The sequence below is a fragment of the Cervus canadensis genome, chromosome 5 (assembly GCF_019320065.1).
Source record: "Cervus canadensis isolate Bull #8, Minnesota chromosome 5, ASM1932006v1, whole genome shotgun sequence".
Taxonomy (NCBI): Eukaryota; Metazoa; Chordata; class Mammalia; order Artiodactyla; family Cervidae; genus Cervus; species Cervus canadensis.
In genome coordinates, this window is record NC_057390.1 from 72,111,071 (window position 1) to 72,122,674 (window position 11,604).

Sequence of the window (11,604 nt, forward strand, 5' to 3'; positions counted from 1 at the left end):
ACCCATTGACCACATTCCTTATGTATATTACATCCCTGTGACTTACGGGATTCACAGGTGGCTCAGTGGTAAAGAATCCACCTGCCAGTGCAGGAGATGTGGATTTGATCCCTGGGTCGGGAAGATCCCCTGCAGAAGGAAATGGCAACCCACTCCAGTGTTCTTGCTGGGAAAATCCCATGGACAGAGGAGCCTAGCAGGCCACAGTCTGTGGGGTTGCAAAGAGTCAGACATCACCGAGCAACTGAGCATGGCTTGCTTTTTATATAACTGGAGGTTTGTGCCTCTAAATTCCCCTTGCCTATTTTCTCTTATCACTCACCTACATTCTGGCATCCACTAGGGTGTCCTCTGTAGCTATGAATTTGTCTGTTCTGTGGGGAGCTCTTCTTTGAGACTTGCTTTTCACCATGAGCTGTGTGTGTCACTCCCTGGCTAACCTGTCCATGGGTCTCAGTGACTGATCTGTTAGAGCAATGTTGTTATTGTTCAGTTGCTAAGTTGTTCCCAACTCTTTGCGACTGCATGGACTGAAGCACGCCAGGCCTCCCTGTCTCTCACTATCTCCCGGAATTTGCCCAAGTTCAAGTCCATTGAATCGGTGATGTCACCCAACTTGTTAGAACAGTGGCTCCAGACAAAGGCGCAATGCGATGCAAGGACGCGGGAAGAAGCTCAGTGGAAGGCAGAGGCATCCATGGCATGAATCCTTTTTCACAAAAGAGAGTGACTTGAGATTACCATCCCCTCGAGAAATTAGAAGATGCTCCTCCCGGAGATGCTCAGATGCTTTGAGACCTGGAAAGGTGTCTTCCTGAAGGCTGACACACACAGAGCTGCACGGAGCACAGGCAAGAGATTTGCTCATTCATAGACACTGTGGGTGAAGCAGCCACGCCTATAATGCCAAGACCTTGGCAGGAAGAGAAGGGAAAAGCTAGTGTCTCCAACTTTCCCTAATAGCTTCTGGGTCATTGCTCTTCTTGTATTCCGTTGATAATCCTGTTGTTTACCTATTTGCTTGTATTCCATTGTGTTCCTCAAGTGGACTAGATGCAGTTCACAAAGATAGTTGGATTATGGCATGATGACATAAAAATGACAGAAAATGAAGCATAGGAGATGGAAGAATAGGAAAGATGAATGGAACTAGGTGTGAGGTTGGTTCAAAATATACATCCCTGAATGGCTCACTTATTTGCTAGAGATGGGCTGTATTGATCTGAGTCTCAGCTTTTCAACAGCCAAGGCAAAGGAAGGCACGATAAGTGACTTGAATCACAGCACAGGAAATGAAAACAAACAGGAGCTGAGTTGGCACAAAGTCACACTGTAGAGCAAGGATGTGAGGACATAGGACAGAGCACAGTGGAAAGCATACTGGTGACACCAAAATCCTATCACATCCTCAGAGTGATAATCCTCCTGGATTCTTGAAAAGAAGCTTCATCAGGCCCCAGCTTCCAACTCAGTAGTAGCATCTTATACTCATGGGTATTAAATCCGAGTGTTGCTCTTTTGTCTCTGTTTAGACTAAGGGCGCACCTCCTTGCTTTTCTAGAGAAGCCATTCTGCAGAGCCCACCTTATGCTTTCCTGACACTGGGCTCTCAGATGGACTGCTTAATCTGGGTCCATTTAAGAGATTAGAGAGAGCCACACATTTCCACAGCAGGGAAAGTTCACCAGTGACTGTTTCCTTTCCTCCTGGGTGCATTAATACTTTTCCCAGACTTCTTGCAGCCAGGTGTGGTATTGACCCTGAGCTTGAGCAGAAGCGATATTCATCACTTCTGAGCTGAAATGGTTGGGAAGTAAATGCATTCTTTCCATAATCCTCATCTACTGGCTGAGAAATGAAGGCTACAAGGGCCCAGAGGAAAATGGAGCCACAGGAAGGAAGAAGCCCAGGCTACTGAGGGTCTGGTGGAAGACACCCAAATGGAACACATTCCCTAGGCTGTGATCTGCACAAGGAACCAAATTCTCTTGTGTCAAGGCACTAAGATGTCTTGATTTGTCTGGTAGAGTAGCTAGCATTATTTGAACTAATACAGTTCTCCTTGGGAAACACTCTCTAAACACAATTCCTCTCCACCAAGAGGAATTGAAATGTTTGAGTGACACCAAGTTCAAGGTTACATTCCCTGACAACTACTAAGAGTGCAAATATTCTCTGTTGCAGGGAAGTGGGTAGGTGTAAAACCTTATGTTTTAATAGTCACCCAAGGTGGGAGTAAGATGAATACACTCTTGTCAAAATTGTGTCACCTTACAAGAACTCCTGCCTGAATAGAAAGCTCTTGTATCTCCTTTTGGAGATAAGCCAGGATGTACCTGTGTGTAAGACCAAGATTCTCCTCAGAAAGTCACTTTGGATCTGCCTTAGCACACAGAGAAAATGGTAACCAAGGCCACATGATTTCATACAGTGTAATCTGCTGTAGTAATTTTAACCTGAAAAAAATTTAAACAGCTATATAACCCTTTGACTGCTGCAGCCCTTATAAACAAAACAGAACTTGGACAGTCAACTTGGCCAAGTCTCCTTCTCACTCTGGGCTTTAGTTTGCAGGCATGACCATTGACAACTGTATGTGGTGGGCCAGAACTACAATTTATAATCTATGTGTACAATGCCAAACAAAAACTCTCTGCAGCACACATCTGTAGCAGGTCGATAGGAACTATAATTCTGTCCCCATTGTTCTTACATGGTGTAAGCACTGAGCACCAGCTATGGTGGCAGAACAAACATTTCCAGGTGCCACACACATCACACAAGGTGGATGGTGGTTTAGTTGCTAAATTGTGTCCGGCTCTTGTGACCCCATGGACTGTAGCCCACCCAGCTCTTTTGTCCATGGGATTTCCCAGGCAAGAATTCTGGAGTGGGTTGCCGTTTCCTTCTCTACAGGATCTTCCCAACCCAGGGGCTTCCCAACCATGATTCCTGCATTGCAGGCGGATTCTTTACCACAAGCCACCTGGGAAGTCCATCACATAAGGTGAGACACTTGTAATATCTATGGACCAGGTCCTGGGGGAAAAAGCCAGGAGGAAAAGGTAGTCCCTGATTCTCCTGGAGAAGAACTGCAGGTCTGCAGTTGCACTCGGAGATCATGGGGGCTGGGTGGTTATGTCACCATCACATTAGATGTTGTGGGAGGATCCAGGTTTGTGAGCCTGGCTGGTGTGCATGGCAACTTTCTTCCTGATGGGTCTTTGGTGATGAGTCATCTGCAGAGCTTGGTGATTTGCCCAGGAATGAGCTCATAAGGGCTCCAGACTAGTGACCAGACCAACAGCATTGAAAGAACCAAGTGCTGAGACAGGTCTGGGCTCCTTGCTTGGGCCAGTGCTCCCACGGTGTGGCCTGTATAGCCGATGTCCACCAAAGGGACACAGATACCCTGAATTTCCAACTTCACCCAGGCTGCATGGGACCTGGCTCCTTTGTGCCTATAGCAGGTAAAGCCAAACTCTGGCTAAAGGGTGAAAAGTTCACAATGAAGAACCCAGATCTGATTTATTTATTTACTCTCATTTGATGTCTTGGGCTTCCCAGGTGACTCAGGTGGTAAAGAATCTGCCTGCAATGCAGGAGACTAGGGTTCAATTTCTAGGTAGGGAAGACCCTCTGAAGAAGGGAACTGCTACCCACTCCAGTATTCTGGCCTGGAGAATTCCTTGCACAGAGGAGCCTGACCTGTCTACAACCCATGGGGTTGCAAAGAGTTGGATATGACGAGTGACTTTCACTTCACTTTGATGTCTTAAATCATCCTGGAATCAAGCTCTACCATTTTGCTCTTCCAAAAAGGTGAAGGGAGAGTATGAGAAGATGCTCCCTCAGTGTAGTGGTTGGGTGACTGCAAAACTTGAGCCCTGGGGGCTGTGGGATCTGTAGTCCAAGTGCCTTTTACCCAAACCCAGGCTGTGACTGGGGACGGCTGTGAGCCAGAGGGCCTTTGTCACTTCGTAATTCATTGATTGTCCATCTATCCTTCTCCACTGGCAGGACCGTGGAGACACATGTGTCCAATTATGAGGGTGCTCCAGGAAGTTGCCAGGCAGTGCCTGTAAAACTTTCCATGTGCCTATGAAACACCTGGGCATCAAGATTCTGCCTTTCTTTCTTTTTATAAAATAAAATATATTTATTTACTTATTGGCTATGCTGGATCTTCCCTGTTGCGTGGGCTTTTCTCTAGTTGTGGTGAGCAAGGGCTCTTGCAGTGTGAGGACGTCTCACTGCGGTGGCTTCTCTTGTTGCAGAGCACGGGCTCTAGGTACTTGGGCTTCAGTAGTTGCAGCACATGGGCTCAGTAGTTGTGGCTCCCAGGCTCTGGAGCACAGACTCAGTAGTTGTGGCGCACAGGTTTCGTTGTTCCATGGCATATGGGATCCTCCTGGATCAAAGATTGAACCCACATCTCCTGCATTGGCAGGCAGATTCTTTACCACTGACCACCAGGGAAGCCCCAAGATCGTGCATTTCTAACTAACCTCCTGGTGAGGTTGATGCTGCCCGGAGGACCCCATCTGAGTAGGAGGGTCCGGGGAGGTCATGCCATGTGTGGAGTGATACTTGGACAAGCAGCACTTCTGTGCAGCTCCCTAGAGCCTGCCATGGAGGCTGGAAGAATCTGTGATGAGAAGGGTCTGAGTGTGGTCTCAGGAAGAAGAAAATATCCAGGAGGATGGTTGCCCGGGGCCTGTGAATAACACCTCTCCTGGGCCTCCATCTATTTACCTGACTTTGTGCTTTCCATCTTTGCTTTTACACATTAGGAAAAAGTGAAAGAGTTAGTAGCTCAGTCAGCTCTTTGTGACACCCCGGACTATGATCCACCAGGCTCCTCTGTCCATGTAATTCTCCAGGCAAGAATACTGGAGTGGGTTGCCATTCCCTTCTCGAGGGGATCTTCCCCACCCAAGAATTGAACTGGGTCTGCATTGCAGGCAGATTGTTTACCTTCTGAGCCACCAGGGAAGCCCTGGAGGGGCCTCATTATACCTCGAATCTGAGCTAGGCATTTAGACCAATCTGAGAATATAAGCAAACTGGCAGAAGGCATCTGATGGAAAGCCCAGCTGCGGGGTGGGGGGCTGGAGTACATCCTCGGCCCTTTGCTCCCTACCAGGCATCTCAGGTCAAAGCCTAGCTCAGCTTGGTCCTCCCCATCCTCCTGGGATGCAGAGGAGGAGGAGGCCTTCACTCTTGAAGAGGCTTGGCTTCTTGCATCCTGACACGTGCATGTTTTCTGTTTTATAGGAAGAAATGTGTCTTGGCTGGAGGCCCACGTTTCGTTCCAGCACATCCTTTTTACCAAAAGAGCCGTCCCTGGAGCTGCCAACAGCGTTTACAAGAAAGCCATCCAACAATACTTTGGATCTGGGAGCGTGGCCTGACCACAGACATGGCCTTCCCCGCCCTGAGAACCATCCATCAGGGAGCCTGGCACATGGTATGGTATCTTTATTTCTACTCCAAAATGTAAAAAATGTAAAGCTGGTTTCTTTCTTTTTCTTTTTTTTTTTTCCAGCTGGGAAAACTCCTGTCAGTGGATGCAGTGTCCTTTCCAGATTCAATATTATGCAAACTGCATATCAGCAAATGGAGTAAACAAATATGTCCATGGCGCCTCCTGATGCATGGAGAGACGGGGCTGGGAGAGATGGGCCTGTCCCAGAACAGAGATGCAGCCCTGCCGGTCTGCATGGGAGCTGCTCAAACTGCCTCTCTGCCGGCTCTGCCGCCATCTCTCCTTCAAAACAGAGTCTGAGAGACTGAGATGATAGGCCACTCGGATGATGGATGCCCAGCAGCAGGGGCATCGCTGAAGTCACAAACAGACCTAGGGTGGCTGCAGGCCAGATTGGAGCTCTCATTGACTGGGGTGAGGGGTTCACTACCCAGCCAGTCCTGTGCTGGCTCTAAGCCTCAACCTCTTCAGGGCCCCCAAAGGGAAGGCAGAGAAGGTGAGTTTTCAACTCCATCTCCCCTTTCTGGCAGGCTGAGCAGGAGGCAGTACCCCACATGGCATGTTGCTGGCAGAGAGACCTTGGTCAAGTCCCTATTGAACCATGGGTTTTAATTTCCAGGCATGCAGAGTTTTAATATGGGTGTGATGGGTCTGGGCTGGCTTCAGTTCTGCACTTCTACAGAGGAAGTGTATGATGCTTCTGCGTGTTGCTGGGTCCCAACACGCTCCCGTGGCAATAACTCAGGGAGATTAAGTGCCTTTTAAATGTTCCCTTCTAAGAAGATGAGGAAACAGATTTAAGGGGATTAGACTGTTCTATTGAAAGGTGGGCAGAGAGTAAGTGGAAAAGCTAGCATTTAGACCTAGGCCATCTTTTCAGAAATCCCATACTGTCTTTATTTATTTATTTATTTTTTGCAAAAATGGCATCATGCTTCCACAAACACCTGTGCATTCAGAAACCAACCCCACAAACAAACAAAACCAAGGGACAAGGAGCACCCAAAGGGCCCATCGTCAAAGTCAGAAATGAAATTTTTGTCCATCTCTCCTCCGTGTATCACCTCTCCTGCCCTGGTTGGTCGACTGTTTTCTCCTGTAGCCTCTGTCCTCTTTGTCTGTGATGGGGTAATGGTGGGGGTGGGGCATGTGAGAAGCTGCCCGTGTGCCCTTTTGGGTGAGCTGTATTTCCCACATTGTTTGGGTTTTTTTTTTTTTTTTTTGCGGGTGGGGGGCAAGCAGAACTTGGCATGTCCTGTGCTGGTTTACAATGAAACAAGAGTCCCTTCTCGCCATTAACTACCCCATGGACTTTGGTGTCACAGACACAGTTGCTCAGGCAGACTAGGTTCAGTTGCTACCAAATACACTTGAAGTCTCAGAATTACTGAGAACAAAGATTTGCAGCCCTGCTCTCTGGATCCCTGATAAACCAGGCATGTCTGTCCATATTGTTTCAGAAGGGAGATGAGTTCTCAGGTGTTCAGAGGAAATGGCCCTGTACCCAGTTTCATGTCCCAAACCAGGGTCCCTGGTGCCTGGGATGCCGTATTGCTGAGCAGATGGCAGTGTCATGGGCATGCTTCTGGTGGAGAAAAGATGGAGATAAAACCGCATACCCCCTCATGTTGACAGCTTTGGAAAGTCTCTGCCAGCTCTTCCAGAGAAGGCGCTGGGGTGGGAGGTCACTTAGGGCACAGGAGGAACAACCCAGGCTGGAGCTTCATGTGTTCAGCAGGTTATGGATAAATTGGTTATCTGTGATCTGATTTCTAGCACCTAGCCTATATCTGACATTTCGTGTGGGTTTTGATTATTTTTTTAATTTTTAAAAATTAGAGTATAATTGCTTTAGAGTGTTGTGTTGTGTTAGTTTCTGCTATACAACAGTGTGAATCAGTTATAAGTATATATGCACCCCCTCCCTCTTGAGGGTTTTTATTACTAACTTGAGGAAGTTTTCAAATATTTCCTCTTTCTAGAGTCTTATCAACTCTATTCTTCCTGGTGGGAAAGTGGAGAAATTAATTAACCAAAATATTCTTTGACCAATCACTGTGCCCATTCAGTGATTAGCTGTCCCAAGAATATCCCACGTGATGCATTTGGAGGGTTATTGTCAGCCACACTGCTTTTCTCCTCCCTCTCTCACTCTTGACCCTTCTGAAATACAGGAGAGGGACCCTCATAACAGAATTATGCCAATGAATGTATTTTATAAGTGGTTAACATGTGCAGCTGGTAAACTTGCTTTCCTCACTGCACTGCCAAAGTTTGTGGTCTTTTGCACCTTATTTTGTGGCTTACCATGGCAGGATATGTGGTGGATGTGCCTCACTCTGCTGTATGTTAGCTGCTTGGAGATAGATGGCTTTTCAACTCTGTGTCCATGCCTCTCCCATGCACATAGCATGTGGCAGACAGATTCTGAGGTAAATGACCCTCTGTGGTCCCTCTCTCCTATTCATGTCCTGTATAATACCTTCCCTTTGAGTGTGGGGGGAGCAGACTAGCTTCTAACCAATTGAACATGGCAAAAGTGATGAATGTCATTCCTATGATGACATTGCATTATACCAGACTTCGTCTTACTAGTGATTCATTCACTGTTTTGATCAAGTAAGTGGTCATCTTGGGAAAGTCCACGTGGGCTTCTCTGTATGGTGGGTGACCTCTAAGAGCTCAGGGCAGCCTCCAACCATTAGCCAGCAAAAATTGGGGCTCTCAGTCTTACAGCCACAGGAAATAAATTCTTCTAGTAATCTAAGTGAGCATAGAGTCAGGTCCTTCCCCAGTCAAGCTTTCAGATGAGAACACTGCCTGGCTAAAACCTCAAATGCAGCCTTATGAGATCCTGAGCAGAAGACTCAGCTAAGCCACACCCAGACTCTTGACCTGCAGCAATAGTCAGATAATAAATGTGTATTGTTTAAAGTTGCCAAGTTTGTGATAATCCATTATGTAGTTGTTAAAAATGGATACCTCACACTCAGAATTTCCTGGCCATGTGCATTGTAAGAACAATTCAGTGCTGTTCCTCTAAAATCTCCTGTCTGTCATCTGAGACATGACCTCTGCCTGCTCTTGAAAATAAGAAACTAGGTGATTTCCTGGAGAGTAACAACAAATACTCCTGGACTTAGGTTGATAGTTGTTAATATCTGTGTCTATAGCTGATGTCCTTCCTGCAGACCCTAATGCCTGTTCATATATCTTTACTTGGTAGTTACCCTTCAAAATAAAAATGTCCCAAACTCAACTCTTCATGCTCCAAATTTTCTACTTCTCTACTGCTTTTTTGCCTTAAGAAATGGCACACCACCCTCATCACCTTAGATCCTCACATCTTCCCAATAGTTCCCTTGGGATGGCCCTCTGATCAGAATCCCACCTTTATGTCTGGGGTGGAGAGACACTGCAAGGATCTGTAATCTCTGGGCCTTTGTAAATTGCCCCTTGGGCTTCTGGGGGTGTGGGTGGGTGATGGAGGCATTGTCCTCATCTCCAGGGCCAAAATGCTTCTTTCACCTGGAAGGCAAAAAGTCCCAAGCTCCAAGCCAAGATAATAAACCAGACAAATTGAAAATGTATTGAGTCCTGGAGGCTCTCAGGGTTTTTCTCGTGTTTGCTCCAAACAGGCCTATATTCTCTGCCAGGGATATGTGACTCCCTTCCTTGCCTTTCCAGTCTATTGAATCTATAAGTTATTAAGAATTCAGAGGAACTGTATACAAATTTCCTCCTATATTAAGTGACACTAAAGTTAACATCCAAAGTTACAAAAAGATTTATTTGATAGGGAACATTCTCACATCCTTACAAAGTCTCAGTGTAGATGCAACCATCCTTGACAAATATAGGTTAATATGTCCCTCTGTCTCAGCAATATTTGTCAAGATGAAGAGTCCTACCAGTTGCATTGTCAAATGCTTCTAATGAAAAGGGTATATCTTTTCAGATATGAAAAGGCAGAGGTGCAGAAACAGACATGTGCATGTCCCTGCAAGAGTGATACAAGATGACTGAGAAATGTCATCTGAGAGAAGGGAAAGGACCAGCCCTACATTAAAAAGGTAAAGAAATAGAAGAAAAAAATAAATCATGAAGTTAGTGTGTAATTATAGATGATGCATGCATTGTGTTTTATAATGCCACCTGACCTGCCTCTTGAGAAATCTGTATGCAGGTCTGGAAGCAACAGTTAGAACTGGACATGGAACAACAGACTGGTTCCAAATAGGAAAAGGAGTACGTCAAGGCTGTATATTGTCACCCTGCTTATTTAACTTATATGCAGAGTACATCATGAGAAATGCTGGGCTGGAAGAAGCACAAGCTGGAATCAAGATTGCTGGGAGAAATATCAACAACCTCAGATATGCAGATGACACCACCCTTATGGCAGAAAGTGAAGAAGAACTAAAGAGCCTCTTGATGAAAGTGAAAGAGGAGAGTAAAAAAGTTGGCTTAAAGCTCAACATTCAGAAAACTAAGATCATGGCATCTGGTCCCATCACTTCATGGCAAATAGATGGGGCAACAGTGGAAACAGTGGCTGCTTTTATTTTTTTGGGCTCCAAAATCACTGCAGATGGTGATTGCAGCCATGAAATTAAAAGACACTTACTCCTTGGAAGGAAAGTTATGACCAACCTAGACAGCATATTAAAAAGCAGAGACATTACTTTGCCAACAAAGGTCCGTCTCGTCAAGGCTATGGTTTTTCCAGTGGTCATGTATGGATGTGAAACTTGGACTATAAAGAAAGTTGAACGCCAAAGAATTGATTCTTTTGAACTGTGGTGCTGGAGAAGACTCTTGAGATTCCCTTGGACTGCAAGGAGATCCAACCAGTCCATCCTAAAGGAGATCAGTCCTGAGTGTTCATTGGAAGGACTGATCTTGAAGCTGAAACTCCAATCCTTTGGCCACCTGATGTGAAGAACTGACTCATTGGAAAAGACCCTGATGCTGGGAAAGATTGAAGGCAGGAGGAGAAGGGGACGCCAGAGGATGAGATTGTTGGGTGGCATCACCGATTCAATGGAGATGAGTTTGAATAAACTCCGGGAGTTGGTGATGGAAAAGGAGGCCTGGCGTGCTGCAGTCCATGGGATTGCAAAGAGTCGGACATGACTGAATGACTGAACTGAACTGAATGCAGTGCTTGGATGATTAAGCAAAGAAACATCAGGATAGGAAACGTAAGATGGAGCCAGAAGCAAGGTCATTGCTGAACCTGTGTGCTGTGAGCTTTACCATATTTGATGGATGTGGATATTGGGTCCTTAGCAGCCACTGCAGACTAGCAGTCTGGTGAGTCCTGCAACTTGTTTAGTTATGGGACAAGCTGGGCACAAGTGCAGACCAGTGTTCTCTGAGAACATCTTTGCTTCTTCCCTAAATGGTTGTCAAAGGAGAAGCTAAAATCACTTTAAACTGTTTATAAAAATGTCTTACATTTTATGTGCAATTTATTCTTGAGTATATTATATATTTTGTGGACATTTGAGATTTATTTTCCCACTTTATTCTTTGTCTGATGCTGGCATAGAAAGTAGTCATTAATTTCTAAATAATTATTTTTAAAAATGTCTAATAACTTCTCATCTACACAGTCATCTAATCCTCAAACAGTAATAATTGTACCTTCTTATTTCTTGTGGCTAAAGATTTTTTCTTTTCTTTTACCATATTACACTGTCTAGAAGAGCACTACCCAATAGAAATATAACACTTGGTAAAAGAAAGTAAACAGAAACATGAAAAATTATTTCAATAATATATTGTTTATTTTCTAAAAAAAATTTTGTTGGGGTATAGTTGATTTACAATGTTGTATTAGTTTCAGATGTACTGCAAAGTGAATCTGTTACATGTATATCCACTTTCTTTAGATTCTTTTCCAACATAGACTGTTACAGATTATTGAGTGCTTATTAAGTCCTTATTAGTGATCTATTTATATATATTAGTGTATATATGTCAATCCCAATCTCCCAATTTATCCCTCCCCCCAACCCTTACCCCTTCATAATCATAAATTCATTTTCCACATCTGTAACTCTGTTTCTGTTTTGTATTAGATAAGTTCATTTGTACCCTTTTTCTCAGAT

At 45.1% G+C, this 11,604-nt stretch overlaps 1 protein-coding gene across 2 annotated transcripts in view; it reads left to right on the forward strand.

Annotated features, from left to right (window-relative positions):
• The window catches only part of LOC122442017 (translation initiation factor IF-2-like), a 377,694-nt gene extending 367,850 nt beyond the window's left edge, over nucleotides 1-9,844 (forward strand). The window contains exons 6-9 of one of the 2 annotated variants that reach the window (XM_043469267.1): nucleotides 5,278-5,470; nucleotides 5,549-5,984; nucleotides 9,447-9,561; nucleotides 9,786-9,844. The gene's annotated coding sequence lies outside the window, so the exon portion shown is untranslated. Of the gene's footprint in view, nucleotides 1-5,277; nucleotides 5,471-5,548; nucleotides 5,985-9,446; nucleotides 9,663-9,785 lie in introns of those variants that run through there. The other variant, XM_043469268.1, reaches the window with a different exon arrangement.
• Nucleotides 9,845-11,604: the final 1,760 nt, after the last annotated feature.